This window comes from Osmerus eperlanus, chromosome 2 (assembly GCF_963692335.1).
Source record: "Osmerus eperlanus chromosome 2, fOsmEpe2.1, whole genome shotgun sequence".
Taxonomy (NCBI): Eukaryota; Metazoa; Chordata; class Actinopteri; order Osmeriformes; family Osmeridae; genus Osmerus; species Osmerus eperlanus.
In genome coordinates this window covers 13,282,551-13,303,660 of record NC_085019.1, presented here as the reverse complement: position 1 = coordinate 13,303,660, position 21,110 = coordinate 13,282,551, and the positions used below count along the sequence as shown (strand labels likewise).

Genomic DNA, 21,110 nt, shown 5'->3' with positions numbered 1-21,110 from the left:
TATCGCGCGCGCCATAACACCAACAGCAGAACGGTTATCCAAATAACAAAGAAGTGTACAACACTCACGTTACAGCATGTGTATTCACACACATACTTGATGCTATCTACCTTTTGTGGCATCACGAGAGGACGTGTTGTAGAGGGGCGGTACGTTTCCCTCTGCGAATGGCTACCATGCCACAAGATGGCTGACGCAAGAACTACACCTCCCAGAATGCACCACGCTGACAGCTGCAAATGCCTCAGTCCTCTGATTGAGGCAGGAGCACAGGCGGGGGAGGGAGAGAGGACAAAAGGCTCGATACAGAGACCAAGAGGAAGAGAGCGTACCTGACATAAGCAGAGGTCGGTGCCAGACTTCTGAGTGTTTGATACTTGGTAGGATCCAAGGCGCAGAGCAACGTTTTTGTGTTTGATGGAACTTTTTGTTTTGCTTCCTGACCTGTTTTTGGTAAATAAACCAGTTACTTTTGTTTGAACCCAGTTTAGCCTGCTCTGTCCGGTTTTTATGCACTGCCCTACACCCCGCATCGTGGTCTAGCCTCTCATGATACCACATGTGGTGGAGAATGCGGGCACTTGGGCGTAGGTGCGAATGAGCCGAGAAATCAACGAATTTGTGGAACTTTTTGTAGGACTCCACACCGCGGATTCCCAAGGCCTAATGGAGCGACTGTTGCAGATGCTGCTGGAGGGCCAGAAGGCTCAGCAGGAATTGACTACGGCTTTTCTGCAGCAACAAGCCAGGGTGAACCAACTCAAGGAGCAGGAGCTTCAACAAGCAAGGGCATCACCCCGGGCAAGCCACTTCATTTCCAAGTTGGGAGAGACAGATGATGTGGAAGCTTACCTCCATGCATTTGAGGCCACAGCCGCTCGAGAGGGTTGGGCCAAAACACAATGGGTAGGGATCGTGGCTCCTTTTCTTTCGGGTGAGGCTCTGAAAGCATTTCGGGATGTAGAATCAAGTGTGGGGCAGGACCATGACAAATTAAAGGAAGAGATACTCAGCCGCCAAGGCCTTACCAAGTTTGGGTTGGCTCAACGGTACCATGAGTGGACGTTTACCCCAGGGGCAACCCCACGTTCCCAGATGCACGAGTTGACGCGAGTCACAAACAGGTGGCTAGACCCGGGTAAAAACAGCCCAGCGGCCATTGTAGAGATCCTGCTCATGGACAGGTTTCTAAGGGCATTGCCGTTTGAGGCTAAAAAAGTTATCAGCCAGCAGAAGCTAACAACCACCATGCAGTTAGTGGAAGCTGTAGAACAGTATCAGGCGTCCATGGATATGCTTCGTCTCCCCCGGAAAGAACCAACCGCTCCGGCTCCTGTCCGACGTAGCGGAAGTCGCCCAGGAGGGGCGCAACAGGCTGGTTCCCCTGCTAGCTCACAGAGAGGAATGAACAACCTGTTTCAACAGCCACGGGGGGGGGGGCCGCTAACCCAGAACCACGTCAGTGCTTCCGCTGTGGCCAAATAGGCCATATCTCGTGGCAGTGTGACAAGCCGGATGAGCCCATGCCCACAGCTGCGTCCTCCAGCAGTCCGCAAGCCAACTTTGCTGCTCTACTGGGGGAAAGTGTGGACTGTCGACCGACCTGCCCCGTAACCGTTAATCAATGTGATGTAGAAGCCTTGCTCGATTCGGGAAGTGCCCGAACCCTAGTCCAGGAGTTCGTGCTGGCAGCATCGCCTCTGATTCAAAGTAAACATGTGCCGGTCGTGTGTGTTCATGGACACACTCGTGAATATCCAACTGCCTGGGTAAGGCTGACGACTACCAAAGGCACGTTCGATGTCGAAGTGGGGGTGATCAAGGCCCTCCCTGTCCCCATCCTGATCGGTCGGGATTGCCCCGCCTTCTCCATGCTGTGGAAAGAGGCGGAGAAGAGGCGTAAGCGAGCGCCCAGAAAACGTAAGTCTTCAATCACAAAAGTTAATAAGTCATGGGTCGCTCCGGCCAAGCCGTGCATTCCGCCATCTGTTGTAGCTCAAGTGTTTGCAGCAGACTCCAGTGGTGGGGATTCCGAACCAGAAGAGACGGCCAACTCAGAGCTGCAACCCGGGCCCAGTGAGGAGGAGGAGGGGGACGGGGAAGCAATCCCCCCTCCTGAAAGGTCAGTTTGGAACGGCCCAAATACAAGATGCTACCCTAACTAATGCTCTACAAAATGTCCAGGTTGTAGAGGGAACCCGGGTGGGACCTAGACCGACTCTGGCATTCCCCCACTTTGCCATCAATAATGGGCTCTTGTATCAGGTCATTCAGTGTAAAGATGAAGTAGTGGAGCAACTCCTGGTACCAAAACCTCACCGACCCACGGTCCTGCAGTTAGCCCATACGCACATTCTCGGGGCTCACCTGGGCGTGGAGAAAACCAAAGAGAGAATACTGCAGAGGTTCTTTTGGCCGGGTATTCACCGGGAGGTAGAGAATTTCTGTCGCAGTTGCCCCGAGGGCCAGGTCACCGCTCCAAAACCAAGGTACAAGAGTCCTCTCGTTCCGTTACCCATTATAGAAACTCCTTTTGAGAGGATGGGGCTGGATATCGTGGGTCCGCTACCCAAGAGCGCTCGAGGCCATCAGTACATCCTTGTCCTGGTGGACTACGCAACCAGGTATCCCGAAGCCATCCCCCTTAGAAAGGCTAACGCTAGACAAATAGCCCACGAGCTGTTCCTCTTCAGCACCAGGGTAGGTTTGCCCAAAGAAATACTGACAGACCAAGGGAGTCCTTTTATGTCCCGGGTCATGAGGCAGCTGTGTGCTCTGCTGCGAGTGAAACAGGTCCGTACCTCTGTATATCACCCCCAGACCAACGGATTAGTGGAGAGGTTCAACAAAACACTTAAGGCCATGCTAAGGAAGGCCATTGGCCAGGATGGACGAAACTGGGACCAGCTCCTCCCCTACCTCATGTTTGCAGTTAGAGAAGTTCCCCAGTCCTCCACTGGGTTTTCGCCCTTTGACCTTCTGTATTCTCACAAACCCCGAGGGCTGCTAGACATAGCCAAAGAGACTTGGGAGGAACAACCATGTCCCATGATCGAGCACGTGACGGCAATGCGCAGGCGAATGGCTGCCATATTTCCCATTGTGAAGGAGCACATGGAGAAAGCACAGAGAGATCAAAGGACTGTGTATGACCGAACGGCCCAACCCAGGGAGTTCCACCCCGGGGACAGGGTCTTGGTACTGGTACCCACCGTAGAATGTAAATTCCTGGCCACCTGGCAAGGACCCTGCGAAGTCATCGAAAAGGTGGGGGCAGTTAATTACAAGGTACGACAACCCGGAAAACTTAAAGGGGAGCAAATATACCATGTTAACCTCTTGAAGAAATGGCATGACAGGGAGACATTGTTTACCGCCTTTTCCCCAAGGGAGCCAAGAGGATTAGCCCGGGAAGCAATGTGTTTTGGCCCTGAACTGTCCCCTCACCAGCTACAGCAAGCCAAGGAGCTGGTAGACCGCAACCAAGATGTTTTCTCCACCCTCCCGGGCTGCACCCACCTGGTGGAGCATGAAGTCCGCACCCAGGCGGGAAAAACAGTAAACCAAAGGCCGTATCGGGTACCAGAGGCCCGCAAAAAAGTCATAGAGGAGGAGGTAAGCAAGATGTTGGAATTGAATGTGATCGAAGAGTCAAAGAGTGCCTGGTCAAGCCCTATTGTCCTTGTGTCCAAGCCGGATAACACTGTACGGTTCTGTAATGACTTCAGAAAGCTGAATGCTGTGTCTGAATTCGATGCCTACCCCATGCCTCGGGTGGACGAACTCATTGAAAGCCTGGGTAATGCCCGGTTCATAACTACTCTCGATCTTACAAAAGGCTATTGGCAGGTTCCGTTGGCAGCAGTCAAAGGAGAAAACGGCCTTCGCCACCCCGGGAGGGCTCTGGCAGTACCGGATGATGCCCTTCGGTTTGTGTGGAGCGCCTGCGAGCTTCCAACGCTTAATGGATCAGGTACTGAAACCTCATAAAGACTGGGCATCTGCGTACTTGGATGATGTGGTGATCCAGAGCCCGGATTGGGATAGTCACTTACCTCGGGTGGAGAGCGTCCTGGAGTCCCTAAGAGAAGCAGGCTTGACAGCGAACCCCAAAAAGTGCAAGCTGGCTTACAGTGAGACAAACTACCTGGGGTATACCATTGGCAGAGGCCTCGTCAAGCCACAGGAGGCGAAACTTGCTGCCATCCAGAAGTGGCCGAAGCCTTTGACCAAGAAGCAGGTGAGATCATTCTTAGGCCTTGCAAATTATTACCGACGGTTCGTTCCTGATTTTGCTGGGATAGCTGCCCCTCTCACAGAACTTACCACAAAAAAGCACTCGAGGATGGTGAAGTGGACCCCGGAAGCCGAGGAAGCATTTGGCAGTCTCAAGAGAGCCTTATGTTCGAAACCAGTCCTCATGGCTCCCGACTTCAGCAAGGAGTTTGTGGTCCAGACAGATGCCTCTGAGGTGGGGCTGGGGGCTGTCCTGTCCCAGGTCCAGGAGGGTGAGGAACATCCAGTTCTTTATTTGAGTCGTCTGTCATTCACAGGCCCGGCCGTAGTCATGGAAACGCTGATGGACTATCCCGCCGTGATGCCTTTTGGTCCTCGTTCGTCCTGCCGAGGACGTCAGGCCCGGGGGGTGGGATATGTGGCATCACGAGAGGACGTGATGTAGAGGGGCGGTACGTTTCCCTCTGCGAATGGCTACCATGCCACAAGATGGCTGACGCAAGAACTACACCTCCCAGAATGCACCACGCGGACAGCTGCAAATGCCTCAGTCCTCTGATTGAGGCAGGAGCACAGGCAGGGGAGGGAGAGAGGACAAAAGGCTCGATACAAAGACCAAGAGGAAGAGAGCGTACCTGGCATAAGCAGAGGTCGGTGCCAGACTTCTGAGTGTTTGATACTTGGTAGGATCCAAGGCGTGGAGCAACGTTTTTGTGTTTGATGGAACTTTTTGTTTTGCTTCCTGACCTGTTTTTGGTAAATAAACCAGTTACTTTTGTTTGAACCCAGTTTAGCCTGCTCTGTCCGGTTTTTATGCACTGCCCTACACCCCGCATCGTGGTCTAGCCTCTCATGATACCACACTTTCCATTAGCCAGGGCTGGACTGGCCATCTGGCATACCGGGCATTTGCCCGGTGGGCCGACTCGCACATATAATAGTTTTTTTTTTTTTTTTTTTTGGTTGGGCCGGCCCATAGAGAACTGACAGCGGCCCATTGGTTAATGTCCTTAATTGGCACTCGCCTGACCCAATCAAATCCAAGAAGACACGAGCTGTTGGCTAATGCCTAACATGGTTTGTCATCGTTAAAGTTTAGCATCGATAAAAATGGAGAAACGAAAGCGTAAAGGAGGCGCAGAAAAGCTTAGAGAGAAAAAGCAAAAAAATCTACAGGCGGATGCCTCAAAATGTACAAAAATTTCGAGCATGTTTGGGGGGGCTTCAACATCATCACCTGTAGTATAAACAGTAAACAGTTTTTGATAGTTGTTAAGCCAATATTAAGCAAAATAGGTGGGCCGCCTTAACCCAAAAATGCCAGGGCCGATTTTCGGTCCCTGTCCAGCCCTGCCATTAGCGACAGTAACTCAACTGTTAGCTGCAGAGCTAATGTTACAGCCACTTTCTAAGGGTAGCAAGCTAGGTAACCATATACAGTAAAGCTACAAAATGATATAGCGTTAGTTAACTTACTTGTCCGAGGTTAGTAGCTGGACGAAGGAGAGTTAGTACTGATCCAGAATTTAATTTCAGCAAGGCCAGTTTTGTATTAGCTCAAGTTGAGGAAACAGTCGTGGTTGAAGTGTTTGCCGCATTTCCAGAGAAAATAAAATTAAGATACTGGGTCTTCAGAGGCTCGGATGAAGGAACGGTAAAAAGATTTTTATTTTCCTTTGTACATCCAAACTGAGCAAATGTAATGCTTCGTTCGTTTGCAAGCCATGATGTCTCTCGAGGATAAAAACACTTGCACGGTCGTAGCTCAGTTTCTTATGGGCGGGCCAGATTCTCTGGGCGGGCAAAGCAGAGAGAGGGGAGGTAACCTTCTTCCTTGTGACGTAACAAAGAGGAGATTTTCAAACAGAGCAATAGAGCTTTAATTTTCTGAAAGGCAGAGAAGAACACCCAGGTCTTGGTTAACACCGATCGAAAATTCTAGCCACGGGGGAACCAAAGGCAGGCTAGGGGAACTCATATTAATGTTAAATAACCTCCTAAAGTGAAGTTTTCATGTCATGTCACCTTTTAAATTTAATCTTTATGGTCTTAAAATGTCTTAAAAAGGTCTTAAATTTGACTTACTGAAACCTGCAAGAACCCTGTAAAAAGTACTTGTTCAACCTCCACATCCTCTAGTCAATCATCATAAAATTAATCTAATTATTTTGAACAAATTGTCAATGCTCTGGTACATTCATGCAAATAATCATGTAGTCTACAATTGTCTGCAGTTTCCTACGTTATCAATTGCTTATGTTTCTTATGTCTGTTCCTGTGTTTCTGCCAGTGTTCCTTTCTATCTCGCTTCCTCTTGCTTGTACCTGTGTGTGTGTGTGTGTAAGTGTTAGTGTGTCTTGGAGTGTGTGTAAGTGTTTGAGTGTGTGTGTACTTATAGGTGTTTGTGTGTGTGTGCAGTAGAGGTCTAAAGTTGCAGTCACCAGAGCAATAAGAGCCTCCATGTTCCTCCTTCCTGTCTGCGGTCGACAGGCACATAAGCACATACACACACCATAACTATCCCTCTGCCATCCTGTCTGCGTTCGACAGGCACTGGGCGAAAGTTCACTCAGATACTGCACTAACTATCCACCCTCTCTCCATTCCTCCTCACTGCTCTTAAGGAAATCGCTAACTAGCAATCTTTCTGTCTTCCTCTCATGGCCTCTCAAAGAAAGTGCCAATCATCCATCCCTTTTCTTTCTTTTATCTGTCTCACACCATCCATCCCTTCCCCCTCTTCCTTTTTTTGGGGGGGGAGGGGGCGGTGATAAATCTTGCCTACGGCGCCAAATGTGCTAGGACCGGCACTGATTACAGCTCATGTATTTCCACCCAGGGCACAGAGCTTCTTTCATTTTCCTCAGGTGAGACCAGGATCAGAGATACAGCTCCAGCTCTGCTCTCATCACAGAAAATTAGGAGGTGCCTTTACAGTGACCTCTCAACTCCAACCTTTAATTACAAAGTGACCCTGCTATTTAATATCTTGTGTTGAGACTGAGTCTGTGCTAACACCAACTCATTCTTAGAACGTTAGCGTAGCTAACTACCTTGCAAATTGCTAGTAATGCTACTTTTATGCTTTTAATACTATACACGCAAAACGTCTGGTTTCCATGAAGGTATACGAGATAGGATATTAGTACAGACAATAGACCATAAACTATGTTGCCTTTGGCAGGAAATGTTGTTCTGTACGGTACAGGAGCAATTACCTTTCTTTTCTTTTTTTGTGTTCTGAAAAATAGTGTGGCCTCTGTATGACTATGAACAGCTATGTATTTCAAACTAGTCTCAAATATTATTTCACCTCTGTCTCTCAATGTCCACTACCAGTCTGTTACACAGTCTGTCCTTCCTGTCTTTTGAGAATGTAATTGACCATCTCCAGACTTGTAACCTCGCAGGTTTAATCTGACTGAGTCTATCTCTGTCTGCCACCCCACACACTCGCAGGGCCAGTTAGGGAGTCACCAGGTTAACTGAAGCCATCATGTAACCATTTTAACACCATCACTATTCTGCCTGGTTTCTAAGGAGGTCTTCAGCCTGTAAATAGAAGACATGCAGACAAACACTAGAGCCTAGCACAAGGACAGAACAGGACACAAGCAAACAAACACCAGAGCCTAGCACAGAGACAAAAAAATGACACATAATGACAAAAGGTGTTCACACACGTGCACCTGCTGATAAAGTGAGCAAATATGTTTTTTCTTCTCCATCTATCTCACCCATAGCTTGACATTCCGCCATTAGAAACCTCATCAGATCTCAATAACACTTCCTGTATCACACCACTATGTGTGTCTGTGTGGCTGGGGGTCCCAGGAGAGGTTCAGCAGGTGAGTATACAGACTCAGGGTCACTTGTAACTACTCCTGTCTGTCCAAGACAACACAGGCGTTAATGGAGCCCAGCTTGAGAGAGAGGTGATAAGGAAGGAAGGAGGGAGAGTGAGGACGAGAGAGCGTGGTAGGGAGAGGAACAGCGTAGAGAAGGTGAAAGAGGATAGAGTTTAGGGATGGTGGTGTTTATTCACCTTAATTTAGACAGGGAGTGTTTCTGAAATCAATCTCTCTATTTAGCAGAACACAACATAGCACACACACAGGGGTACAAGAACAAGTGATACAAAATACAAAGAGAGAGAGAGACAGAGAGAAAGAAAGAGAGCCACAGGTGCCTGCTGTAGTCACAGCAGTAGTTAGAGATAAGTATGTAAGGTGTGTGGCTATCCGTCACAGTCGCAGTAACAAGCTGTCAAAGACAGAGAGGATCATGGGCTGCAGAAGCCGGTCACTCTCCTAGCACACCCCGTGAGACAATCAGACGGCTCTGAGACAGAGGGTGAGGAAGAGGATGGATGGGAGATGGTGGAGAGACAGGCGAGGAGTTACAGAAGGATAGGTGTCTGAGCCAGACATCAATCATTATTATTCTAACCCAAAGAAGATATCTTATAAACTATTGAACCAATAAAGTATGTCCAATTCTATTAGACATCTTAAAGTTGTTAGTTGTCCAAGTTAATGTCAGTTGTTCCTTTTGACGTACAATCCAAATGATCTATTGTCCTTCTAAAATACTCTCTGAATACATCTTTGAAAACATAACGGGTTATAATTAAATCTTTTTGTCACTTTCAATAGGCAATCTCATCAAGCGCAACTTGAAGAGATCAAGTCTGAGATCATTTTACCTCTCTATTTAAGTCTGTCACCTCTCCATATTAGTCTATTGAGCAAAGAGTGTGTAGTCTATTGAGCATCATGGATGAAGATGACCTATTTCCCCAGTAGGAGTGACATACTAGGTCGGTGTTGAGCCCTGTTTTTACAGAATGAAACATGCTTTGAAACAATTAAATACCTGTTTGTAGGTCATCAAATGACCCTGTATAGATAAACACTGTTTGTGTGACTGGACTCTTGACCTGAGATGGGCTAATTGCTCTTAGAAACCAACTTCAGACATGAGAAGACATCATCAACTTCTGTAAAGAGAATCTTAGCTTAGAAGGTTTCCTGATGTCAAACAAGCATACTGAATAGAATAGAAAAGGGTTCCCACCATGACCCAGAGTAGACTTGGAAAGCAATCATAAAGGCAACTCAGAACAATGTATGAAGTTTTTTTTAAACACATTTTAATCTTATAGTCATTGACAGAGTTAGATCATGCATGAAGAGAATACTGATATAGGATGCAAGTGTTAGTTTCCAGACTAGAGTTATTTAATGCTTATTTTCTCTCATGCTATACAGCAGGACTGCAAGTTTATTATATTTGTGAATGTGTATGGTGTGTATGTTATGTCTCCATTTAAGTGTGTGTGTTTTCAAGTGGGTGTCAGTTCTCCACAGTGTCTGGGCATCAGCGGTTGGAATTGAATTATCTTCTTAGACCACCGACAATCCTGCTCACATTGACACAGAGATTGACGTAGAAGTGTGTTTGTGTGGCATAGTTATGAATCTATTGAAGGTGACTTGGCATGAGACGAGACATATCTAATCTCCAATTGCTCACAATCCCTGCAGTGAGATCTGTCCTATCTGTCGGGTCAATACAGACCCAGAGAAGAAGTCTGTTAGGCTAGCGGCAGACAACAGGGAATACGGTAGGACAACCATAAACACAAAGATGGGATAAGACATACGTACACACATACAGGCACACACACACACACAGGTTACCTATCTACAGGTCAAATACAGGTTAAAGCTGAGATGTCAGCTGTAATCTAATTCTCATTAACATCATCATCACCAAAATCATCATCCCCATCACTTACAGTTTTTCTCAAATGCTAAAACACAAAAGCCAATCCTCTAAACCAAATGACCAGGGGTCTCATTTACAAAACTGTGCGTAGGATTCTTACTAAAAGTATACGTACGCCCAAAAGCCTAAAATGGCGTATGCCCCCAAAAAATCCGATTTATAAAACCGTGCGTACGCACACCTGTAAGCAATTTTCCCTTTATAAATCACAAACTACCCACAAGTGTGCGTACGTGAATCTGCATTTTACCTCGCCCTGAACTCGCCCATTTTTAACCATAAATGGTCAATGCAAAGCACCTCATGAATGCTAATCCAGTATATTAATGACCCTGGCATGCGATTTTTCTTTACGGTGAATCATGGCGCATGACAACTTCTCAGACACTGTTAGCCTATTGGTGGAGGCCCGAAAACCACATTATTTGGTGGCCGGTGGATCACTAATAAAAAAAAACAGTGCGAGTGGCGTCAACTGATACCGCGAGTCGAGATACAATTTGAAAACAAAAGCGTTTTGTTATTGAACAGTAGTCTATTGAAGTCTGGACTGATAACAAGGACGTAGAGTGTAGCGATTGCGCGGGAGCTTAACGACTGTATTTCCAGTTTTTGACATATGATGATATATGCACAGTATTAAAGAAATATATTTAGTTATACAATGTGTTATGCAGTTTTCTAAAGGTAGGATATGTGATGTTATCCTGTATTCCATGCAGTCGGGCTCGGGCATCTCCCCCTCCTGCATTCCCGTAGAGGACAATCTGATGGTGAGACATACAGCGCTGAATTTTGATTTAAAATTTGAGTTGGATTGTACAAGATGTTTATGGAACAATTATCACTCAATACAAGCGCAAATAACACTGCTGGATTTATTCTTCATGATAATAATGAAATCGAGTGAAAAAAAACGTGTGTGAGGAAAACAAAATATATAATATTACGAGTAATCGTTCTTCCCACATTTACTTTCTGCAGTCTGACTACAGTACGGTCATCTGCGTCGCCAATTCCATCTGTTTCCAAAAATGTGCGTAGGCCATCTTTGCGTACGCAAGCTTTATAAATGAGACCCCAGTTGTCTAAACACATTTACTAAATCTAGCCATCATTTTCCAATATCATAAACACATTTCACATGAAGACACAATTCACAAAACACAATCCTCCGTTCTCATAAATCTTAACACATTTTTCCTTGTTAAAACACAAGTTGCAAAAGAACTCTGCTCATATTCTCAAATGAAAGCTCATGTGATGCAAAATGCTTGCCACCGTCAGCAATATTTGAACACAATGAACACACCTGGCGTCATTCATTACACACAACGACTCAAAATTGAAGACACCTGTTGCTAAAGCTGTGACCACATGTATAAAAGCAAGTTCAGAGTGCACAGTTTGCTGGAGATTCCAAACAAACACAATGGATGAAGGCAGAGTTAGGGGAAGAGGATTTCGAGTCAGAGGAGGGAGAAGAGCTGGCCATGGAAGAAGAGGAGGAGGCCAACAAGGGAGAGGAGGAGGCCAACAAGGGAGATGAGAAGGTCCAGGAGGGAGAGCAAGACAACCTCGCACCATCATTACGGACGAGATGCGAGCAACAGTCATTGACCATGTCATTGTCCATGGCATGACAATGGCTGAAGCAGGACTAAGAGTCCGTCCAAACCTGAGTAGGTTCACCGTGGCTACCATTATCAGGGCATTCAGACAACACATTAGGTATTGTACTCTATTGCTTTCTTTGTCACAATACAATTTTGCAAGCCTGTGAAAGTAGTCTATTGGTTTCAAATCAGTTGTTACTGTATTGTAAAACATGTCAATTGACAACACATGTTTCTTTCTTTAGAGTTGAAAGAATGCCACATAGAGGTGGGAGGGTTGCCATATTTACAGCGGCACAAGAAACCCTTATTGTGGATATGGTTCGTGAGAACAACCTCATCAGACTCCGGGAGATCAGAGACAAAGTCATTGCCGATAATGTCAACTTTGAGAGCATTGATGATGTCAGTCAGGCCACAATAGACCGAGTTCTCCGGCGCCAAAAGATGCGGATGAAACAGGTCTATAGGGTTCCCTTTGAGCGCGACACAAAGACCTACGTTACGAGTATGTGCAAGTAAGTATACATCCATGTTCACAGTACAGTTAGTGGACATACTGTGTTGCTCAGTGGCCTACATTCCTTCTGGACAATACTGTGCTACCTGATTGACTGTTCTGAACACCTGTGCACTTTCACATTTTCACAGAGGATATTACAGTTGGACGCGATGGCCAGACCTCATGAGTACCTCTTCCTGGATGAGGCTGGCTTCAACCTGCAGAAATGAAGGCAAAGAGGCCGTAACATCATTGGCCAAAGAGCCATCACTGAGGTTCCTGGCCAACGGGGGGGTAATATTACTCTTGGTGCGGCCATGGGTTTGGAGGGGCTTGTCCACCGGCATGCTGTCCTTGGGTCTTGCAACACCCAACGTCTCCTCACCTTCCTAGAGGAGCTAAAAGACATCCTCCTGGACCGCCAACAACACCATTCTGGGCCCGCACATCACATTTATGTGATCATTTGGGACAATGTAAGTTTCCACAGAACAAACCAAATCAGAGTGGTTCACCACCAACAGTAACCACTTTTTAAACGTCTGTCTGCCACCCTACTCCCCTTTCCTGAACCCTATAGAGAAGTTGGAAGGTTTATGACAGACAACCATACTCTAGAGAGAACCTCCTAAGGGCAATGGAGCTGGCCTGTGGAGGCCTTCCAAGGATGGATGCGCCATTCCAGGGCGTTTTTCCCGCGGTGCCTGGCAAGAGACAATATAGCCTGTGATGTGGCCGGATTCAGCTCAGCGACATGATGCCGCACAGTGATTGTGGTGTGTGTGTGGTGTGAATAAAGTAAATTAAAAAACTTCACACCCTGATCATGTTTTCAAGACTACTGTTGTGTGAAATAGATTCTGTTTTTGCATTGAGTTGTGTTACAGTAATGTACATGCAGAATTTACTATAGATTTATACTCTTCATATGAAACTCACAAATCTAAATGCCTAATCCTCTGCAGAGATCTAAGAAGATCCATTACTGTAAAGTTTCTAAAAATATGCATTGGCAGTTATGAAACAAAGAACCTTCTCACAAATTGAGCATTGTGTTTTCAATTGTTTTGCTGTAGTGTGTAATGTGTATAGTGTTTACATTTTTGAAGTTTCGAGCTGCTCTTTTGGTGTGAAAGTTTGAGTTTTGAAGTGAGAAGGTGTGGTTGTGTTTACGTAGCTTTAGAAAAGGGTGTTGTGTTTAGACATTGGGGAACATGGAGGAAACGTTTGTGAAATGTGTTTTAGCATTTGAGAAAAACTGTAATATGACCATCACCTACAATCGCACCAGTGGCGATGACTTAGAAAAGACAAGCAAAATATTGGCTTGCCAACTATACAAACTCCTTGATTACTATAGTAAGTCCTCAGAAGAGCTACTAAGAACTACTAGTTCTGAGCCTACCTCCAACAACAAGATGAAAAGCTTATTGGTGGACCAAGGGGTAGCTCTAGAAAAGCATTTAACACTATGGAAGACAGAAGAACATGCAGTGCAATTATCACCAGGAGAAAAGATAGGGCAGATGGATGAAAAGGATGAGAGGGAGAGAGGAGGAGGTTCAGTAGAAGGGCTTCTCTGTTGTGGGCAGGAGTGGGAGAGCATCACCTGCTTTTTATCTCCGCTATGGATGTGTGTTTGTGCATGTGTGTGCGTGCGTGTTATGAAGAGCCCCTCACAGCCAGTGAGCCCTGGACAGCACCAATTATTACTGCGTCCTAGGTCTACACACAGATGTACACACAGAAAACGGACGCAAACACAGACACAAATATGATGTACATCACGCTACCAACACACACTCATGCACACATTGCGTGAACAATCTACTGTACTTGTCTTGTTCTTGTGTAACAAACAACCTTTTTGGGGAATCTAACAGAAGCACTCCAAACACTCTTACTAAAGTCCTACACACACAGCACAGCCCCAGCCCACACATAGACACTCCAGATCACACAACACAAACACACACACACATGCATAGGTATTCTGGCATGAGTAAACACAACTCCTGCTGTATAGACAGTACACCTCGGCTCCATTGTAGCATCTCTTCTCATTAAAACCAGCAGGGCATCAAGCCTGACTGTGTGTGTGTGTGTATGTGTGTGTGGTGGGGTTAAGGCCGATATATGCTTCTGCGTTTTTCGAAAAACACACATGGGAACGCCCTCGTCTCCGTGGAACGCCCTCTACGAGCTCTCCGTCAGCTCTCGGAGAGCCCCGGAGAGCTCGACGTGCACCTCCTGAATTTTCTAACTATCCGTCGTAATTTCGGAGCGCGACGGAGAGCTACGGAGACCCCCTTGGCTGTGATGGGTCAGTATTAAGAACCACTTGCGTCAGGGGCGGGGTTGCCGTGATAAACAGGACGAACAGAATCCTTTGACCGCCATTGCTGTAAGTTTTTACCATTCATATTTCAGCTAAACAGTACATATAAATCAGCATCTGAATTAAAATGTGACGAGAAATGGGCAGTGTAGTTGCTGAAAATGTGCGTATTTTATTGATGAAACGGCTAATTTGTAAATTTGCTCCGACTTCTCGATAACCTAGATAAATAAACACTCGACGACGACTTACTAAAAACCGTTGCACCACCTACTCTTCTGGCGGTGAATTGTTTTCAGCACCCACAGCCTACAGAGAACCATAAACAAAGTCTATCCGTCCGTATCCATGCGTATCCGTGCGCCCGCCCATCCGTAAACGGAGGGCCGAAATATGCTTCTGTGTATGCTTATGCTTCTGCGTTAGTTTGCGTGTGGGAGTCGGTGAGTGCGTGTGTGGTAGGGCATGTTTGAGTGTGTGTGTGTTTGTGGTCGGGAGAGTATTTGAGTGTGCGTGTGTGGTCGGGCACGTGTTTGTGTGTGCGTGTGTCTCTGTGTGTACTCAGACGCATGTTTTTGTATGTTTTGTGTTGTAAGCATTGTGTGGTGTGACTGAGAAAGTAGTCAACACGTGTGAGAGTGTGCATTGTTGATTGCTAATAAAACCCTGATATGTCCACCCTACTGTGATACTGGCTAACACTGTCCATTTTTTTAAATCTTTGCTGTCAAATGTAAACATTCCAAACCACACCAGGCCCTAACAAATAAAATATATAAAAAAGTGTGTGTTTGTGTGTTACTCCCCAACACGTGCAGTGTTGGGGAGTAACGGATTACATGTACCGGCGTTACGTATTCAGAATACAAATTATCAGTAACTGTATTCCGTTACAGTTACAATTTAAATAGTTGGTATTTAGAATACAGTTACATTGTTGAAATCAATGGATTACATTACGATACTTATCTGTTTCACGAGTTTATTCACTTTCTAAATAAATTAAGGAAACTCCATGCATTTCCCTGAACTTCTATCTGGTGGTTTCTACACTTTACGAACACAACTACATCTATCGCTCCCATGTCATTGCCTCTCGTTCTTTCCTTCTGCAATACTATTGGCTAAGCCAATGCATGGCCATCACATGCATGGGGGATGCAAACTCACATACCATGATTGGCCAAAGCATGCCTTTCATCCACTCTCAAGTAGTTTTTAAGATACACGTACGAGGGTTCTCCTTACGAGCATGTTTGGGAAACGCACGTAAGAAATAACGATGGTTCGTTATTTTGCTAGTAGAGAACCCTCGTAACAACTGAGATCCATCGTTATCGGGAAACTCAGTTTAGTAAGCAGGATTTGATGGCCGCATTACTGCACTTATAAAATGCAATTCAATGTGGAAGTAATCCAAGTATTCCGAACACGTTACTCAGATTGAGTAACGTAATGGAATACGTTCCAAAATACATTTTTGGGCATGTATTCTGTAACAAAATAAGTTTTGAAAGTATCTTTCCCAACACTGTACAGGTGTAGTGTGCATGTGTGTGTGTGTGTGTTGGTTTATAGTAGTGTGTGTCACAGTGAAATTTGATATGCCACATGCTCATGATGTACAGCCTCTACATTTCTCTGCACCTCTTCCCCTTACTCCAGATTGGTTCACATCTGAAGTGGGAGGGGTCTGCAGAGAAGCAGTGGCACACTCTACCAAAGATGTGTGTGTACATTTAGTGCGGCTGTGTGTGTGTGGGTGTGAGAAAATGTCCTTCTGGTTAGTTCACAGCAAACTCCAAACAACAAACCGCAACAACAACAAGCCCAACCTCCCCCATACCCAAGCCTCCCTGAACCCACACCTCCCCAAACCCATCCCTCCCCTAAACCACACCTTCCAACCCGAAGCTGAGCTTATCTCTCCATGGTTAACGTGCTTACGCTCTGAGTGTAAGCTACCTGCACCCCTTGGCCAATGGGATGCGACGGGAGCCCAGACGATGTGAAATAAGATTTGGCTCTCTTGCTGTAGCCAGCAACAGAGAGAGAGAAAGAGAGAGTAGAAAGAGAGAGATGAAGAGGAGAGAGCGTGAGAGAGAGAGAGAGTGGCAGGACATTGGAACGTAGTGCAAAATCCCTCCAAACCCCTTTACCCACATCAAAAGAAAAGGTTAAAGAACAGGGATGAGTGAGAAGAAAGGAGCTTAACCCTCGTGCTGCCTTCGGGTCACATGACCCAAAGGTTCATAACGAACCATCGTTGTGTTTACCCAATTTTACCCAATACAAAAACAAATTAAAATAATTTTCTTTTAACCTTTGCAATGTGGGGGGTCTGAGACAGCCTAGCTGTTAAAAGAAAATGCTTCACTTTGTTTTTGTATGCGGTAAATCTGTCGCAATACGACGGTGGGTCACAATGACTGATGGGTCAGAATTACCCGAAGATAACACAAGGGTTAAGAGGGATGAGGAGTGAAGAGAGAGAATATGTGTGAAAGAGACAGAGAGAACATAGAAGACATAAAAGAGGATGCAAAGAGAACATACGTTGTGCAAAACTGCCTGGTAAGAGGGTTAGATGGAGGGTTGATAAGGGAGGTTTTAAAGAAAAGTTGTGTATTATAGTTATGTTACTGTATCAGTAAATGGTTTGGTGATATCTATTCACCAGTGGCTTCCTAGCACACTTATAAAATATAGAAAACTCATGATGTGAGGATGATGAGGGCAGTTACAACTGGGCTTGGACAGAAAACATACAGAAGGATAGCCCTCCAGGAAGAGTGTTGGCCAGTCTAGGGGTTAGAGTTAGGGGTCAGATAGGGGTCTGGGCTTGGGTTAGGGTCAGATAGGGGTCTGTCTTAGGGTTAGACTAGGAGTAAGGTGTCAGAGTTAGGGGCTAGGATAATGGTTTAGGTCTGAGGGATTAGGGGTTTGTGTCAAGTATGTATCAGCAGTAAAGGATAGGGTTAGGTGTGTTTCAGCATTTAAGGATATGGGCTGGAGACCATTCGAATGCACCAGCTGCGTGGACAGGTGGTCTGTTTGAGGCAGAAGAAGACCACAGGCGCCAGTTCTGGGAAGGGGACCACCAGGGTGCTGAAGTCACTTCTTGCATCGTCACCAGGCCCCGCCTTTTCAGCGATGTCATCAGCCTGCAGCGGACTGTAGTCCTCACAGAGCCCCACCCCTACTTGGGACAAGCCCGGTGGTACGGGACACTCCTCACTCGTCATGGTAACGCAGCAGATATCTGGGGAAGGGAAGCAGGGGGAAAACGGTGAGACAACATAAACATTTTCCATTTTCAACAATAAATTACAAACAGTGGTTTAGTAGCAAATAAGACAGGCTCGTCAAGACTAATGTATCATATTTATTCATCGGTGGCTGCCTAGCACACTAAAGGAAAAAAAAATATTGTGATTTCCACATTTTAGTTTTAGTTTTTTTCATACAGAAAATTTAAGAAAGACACACACACACTCTTATCTCTACCCAGCTAAATCAATATCAACTTTTTCTCTCCCATAATATCTCTCTGTATGGCTTGCTTACTCCAAAGGGAAACAAACGTAAACATTTATTCTTTTACATCCAAGAAAAGGAAGGAAAAAAAAGAGGATGGGGAGAAAAAGCACAGAAAAGGAATAATAAAAATAGTCAGAGATACCACCTTTTCTGCTTGCGAGTGCTTGTGAGTCATTGTGTGAAGCTAGCAGGGCTATGCTAGCGTAAGCCTACAGGCGGCAGCAGCCAAAGTTTAAGTGAATGTCTAACAACATATTGGGCCCCAGCAGTTCTCTCTGTTTTACCTCACAGCCCAGGAAGACAGCCAGGCAGAGGCAGGGTGCCAAACAAATGCTACAATCTCTCTCTCACACCTTCACACACAGACACACTCACACACAGACGCTTACAATCCAAACATGCTTAAGATATAAACTGTAACCGGCTGAGAGAGAATAGATACATCTGTGGGTTCTATTGTCTTAGTGTGTGTGCGTGTAAATGTTGGATTTGCTACCAGGGAAACAGGCATTGCTCTTCTATTATAATGAAACTAGAGAGGGTACAATTTCTGGGGAAATTGTGGGGTGTGCTTGCGTCAGTTGCAGATGGGTGCATCTTTTTAACTTAAATTGTGTAATATTTGGGTAATTTAAATAAGTATGTATACTTATTATTTATGAAGATTACATAGATTAAAAAGTTTACATTTGTTGCTGCTCATTTACACTTCTAAAATAAGAGTTTATAATGAAACAGTGTTCTCTTCTCACTTCCCTGAGATTCTTCTCATACCCTGCAAGAGGGGATGGTGAGCAAAACGTAGCACAGCTGCCAGCTGTAGGTATATGCAGGTAGCAACGCTAGTGCTAAATGTACCGGAGCTAGGTATGAATCTAGGAGCAATAACTATTTAGCTGGTCATGGAGCCCATGACGCCGGGTAAGTAGGGCTTGTGAAACTGCTCATCAAAAGAACGAAGGGCAACCCACTTGTCTAGTAGATTAAGACATGTCCGTAGGTAGCTAGTGTCGTGGGAGATTGATTATGGGGTGGCAAGGCAAACTATAGAAGGTTACCCCAGGCTAGGTTCTGGGGCCTAAAATGGCTGACTCCTAACTGCGTAGGTGAAAATCACTGTGCAGTTGATAAACTCCGCTTGAAACTTCTCCAAACCAAAGAGAATGTCTGGTGGGGGACTTGAATTGGAAAAATTAAGTGTGGGAAAGGAAATGATAGTCTGAGGAAAATAGGCTGTTATTGTACAACAGCCTATGGTGGGGTCGTTAGGCTCAAGAGGGCCTGTCAAGAAAGGAAGGGGGAGTAAGACTGGGGGTAGAGAACTGGAGAAAAGTTACCAAGAATTACGTCTCAAGGGACCAATGTCATTGCCAATAGTGATCGGTTGTGCTGAACCAGGCCCGAATTAGGAGAGATAGAGAGAGAAGCAGAGTCTGTTATGATGGGATCCAAGGACATAGGACTGGGACATTAGAGGGGGAGTACGAGGAAGATGGGGGATTCAGCTGTTGAGAAGTTCATCAACATCCTCACTAGCCAAAGCAATATACGCAAGGTGGAAGGGGGTTGAGGAAGTTAGGTTACCAGAAAGTCCAGAACTTTCCAGTATAGTGCCGTCATTATTATGCAGGGAGGGGGATTATTCTAATTTAGCCTATAAAACATGAGTTTTGTGGCATTGGTCTTTGTCTTTTTTGTATGTCTTGTGAATGCGCTATTGCCTTGCCGAAATAAACAATCAAACTGCCTTGAGCTGTTGAAAGGTATTTTGTCTTCGACTCTTTTTTCTACTACCTTCTACGGACGTCTTGATTTCCTACAACACTAGCGAAAAGTAGCCTCAACTTTCCTAGACTTTTAGCTACGGTACTAATGCTGAGGGCTCGCTGATATCGCTGTCTGTCTTACTAGAACTGCGTCGATGCTAACGTAAGTAGCATCGACATAAGCATAAGTACGATTTTGTGAGGTGTGCTTGTGGCTGATGCAAAAACTTTTTTTACAAGGCTATATCACCTCAAAACCTAGTTTAAACTAATATCAAATGTCCACACATTTGAGTTTGGACATTTGTTGTCAGACAAGAGTTTTCATAGGTGTACGTAAAAAATCCAAGACAATTTTACAGATGAGCCAATCAGAAACACCAGCATCACCCCCACAAACACACATACACACACACGGTCTCCCGGACACCTGACAACGTACCCAAAGGTTGACCCTATGGTAATCTCATGCTAAACTTTTGATAAAACTTGAGAGCCTTTTGTTAATGTCAACATAGCAAACACCCCTTAGGCAGAACTATACATGCAAGCACTGTATGGTGAATTAGGCCTACAACTACCGTATTTCTTTGAATAAACGCTGCAGCGTTTATTAAATAACGTTCATTTTTAGTGTGGCGTTTATTCAAGGGCGCCGTTTAATTAGTAAGAGAGATTTCATGAATTGTAGCTGCAGTGCAGCCATAGAAAACTTAGTTGCTGGTATTGTGACAAATGGAACATGCAGCTAAAGACGCGGGTTTCATTTACTACCGCTGACCTCCTTGTCTATTCTTTGTTTGTCTGAGTGTGGCAACTCCCTTTCTCATTGGCTATCCATTAGGTGTCCGTTGGTCTGTCTCAAATACAAGTGTTCTACATTGTGTAAACATCTGAAGCAGCATGCCTAAACGTTCCTACACGTTAGCTTTCAAACAGAAAGCTGTGCAGAAAGTTATGTACATGTGTAATAAATACTGGGGTTGAATTTAACCAATTAAATAATTGTTTTCAGATTTTTTTGGTGCAGCGTTTATTCAAGGGCGGCGTTTATTACACAACGTTCATTTTTGGTGCGGCGTTTATTCGAAGAAATACGGTATAACTTCTGTTATGAACTAAAGGTCTTGATATTTGTGGTAGTAAGACAATTTAACAGAGAACCAATATAATACATTATGATCAACTTAACATAAGCAATTTATAATATAGGAAACAGAAGACAAATGAAGGCTACATAATCATTTGCATGAATGTACCAGAGCTTTGGCAATTTGTTTAAAATAATGGGAAATTGCTTTTATGATGTGCATAAGTGACTA

The 21,110-nt window shown here is 45.2% G+C and overlaps 1 long non-coding RNA gene across 1 annotated transcript in view; it reads right to left on the bottom strand.

Annotated features, from left to right (window-relative positions):
• Positions 1–17,346: 17,346 nt before the first annotated feature.
• The window catches only part of LOC134013527 (uncharacterized), a 229,552-nt gene continuing 225,788 nt past the window's right edge, over positions 17,347–21,110 (bottom strand). The window contains exon 3 of the long non-coding RNA XR_009928963.1: positions 17,347–17,744. This is a non-coding gene — a long non-coding RNA (uncharacterized LOC134013527). The remainder of the gene's footprint in view (positions 17,745–21,110) is intronic.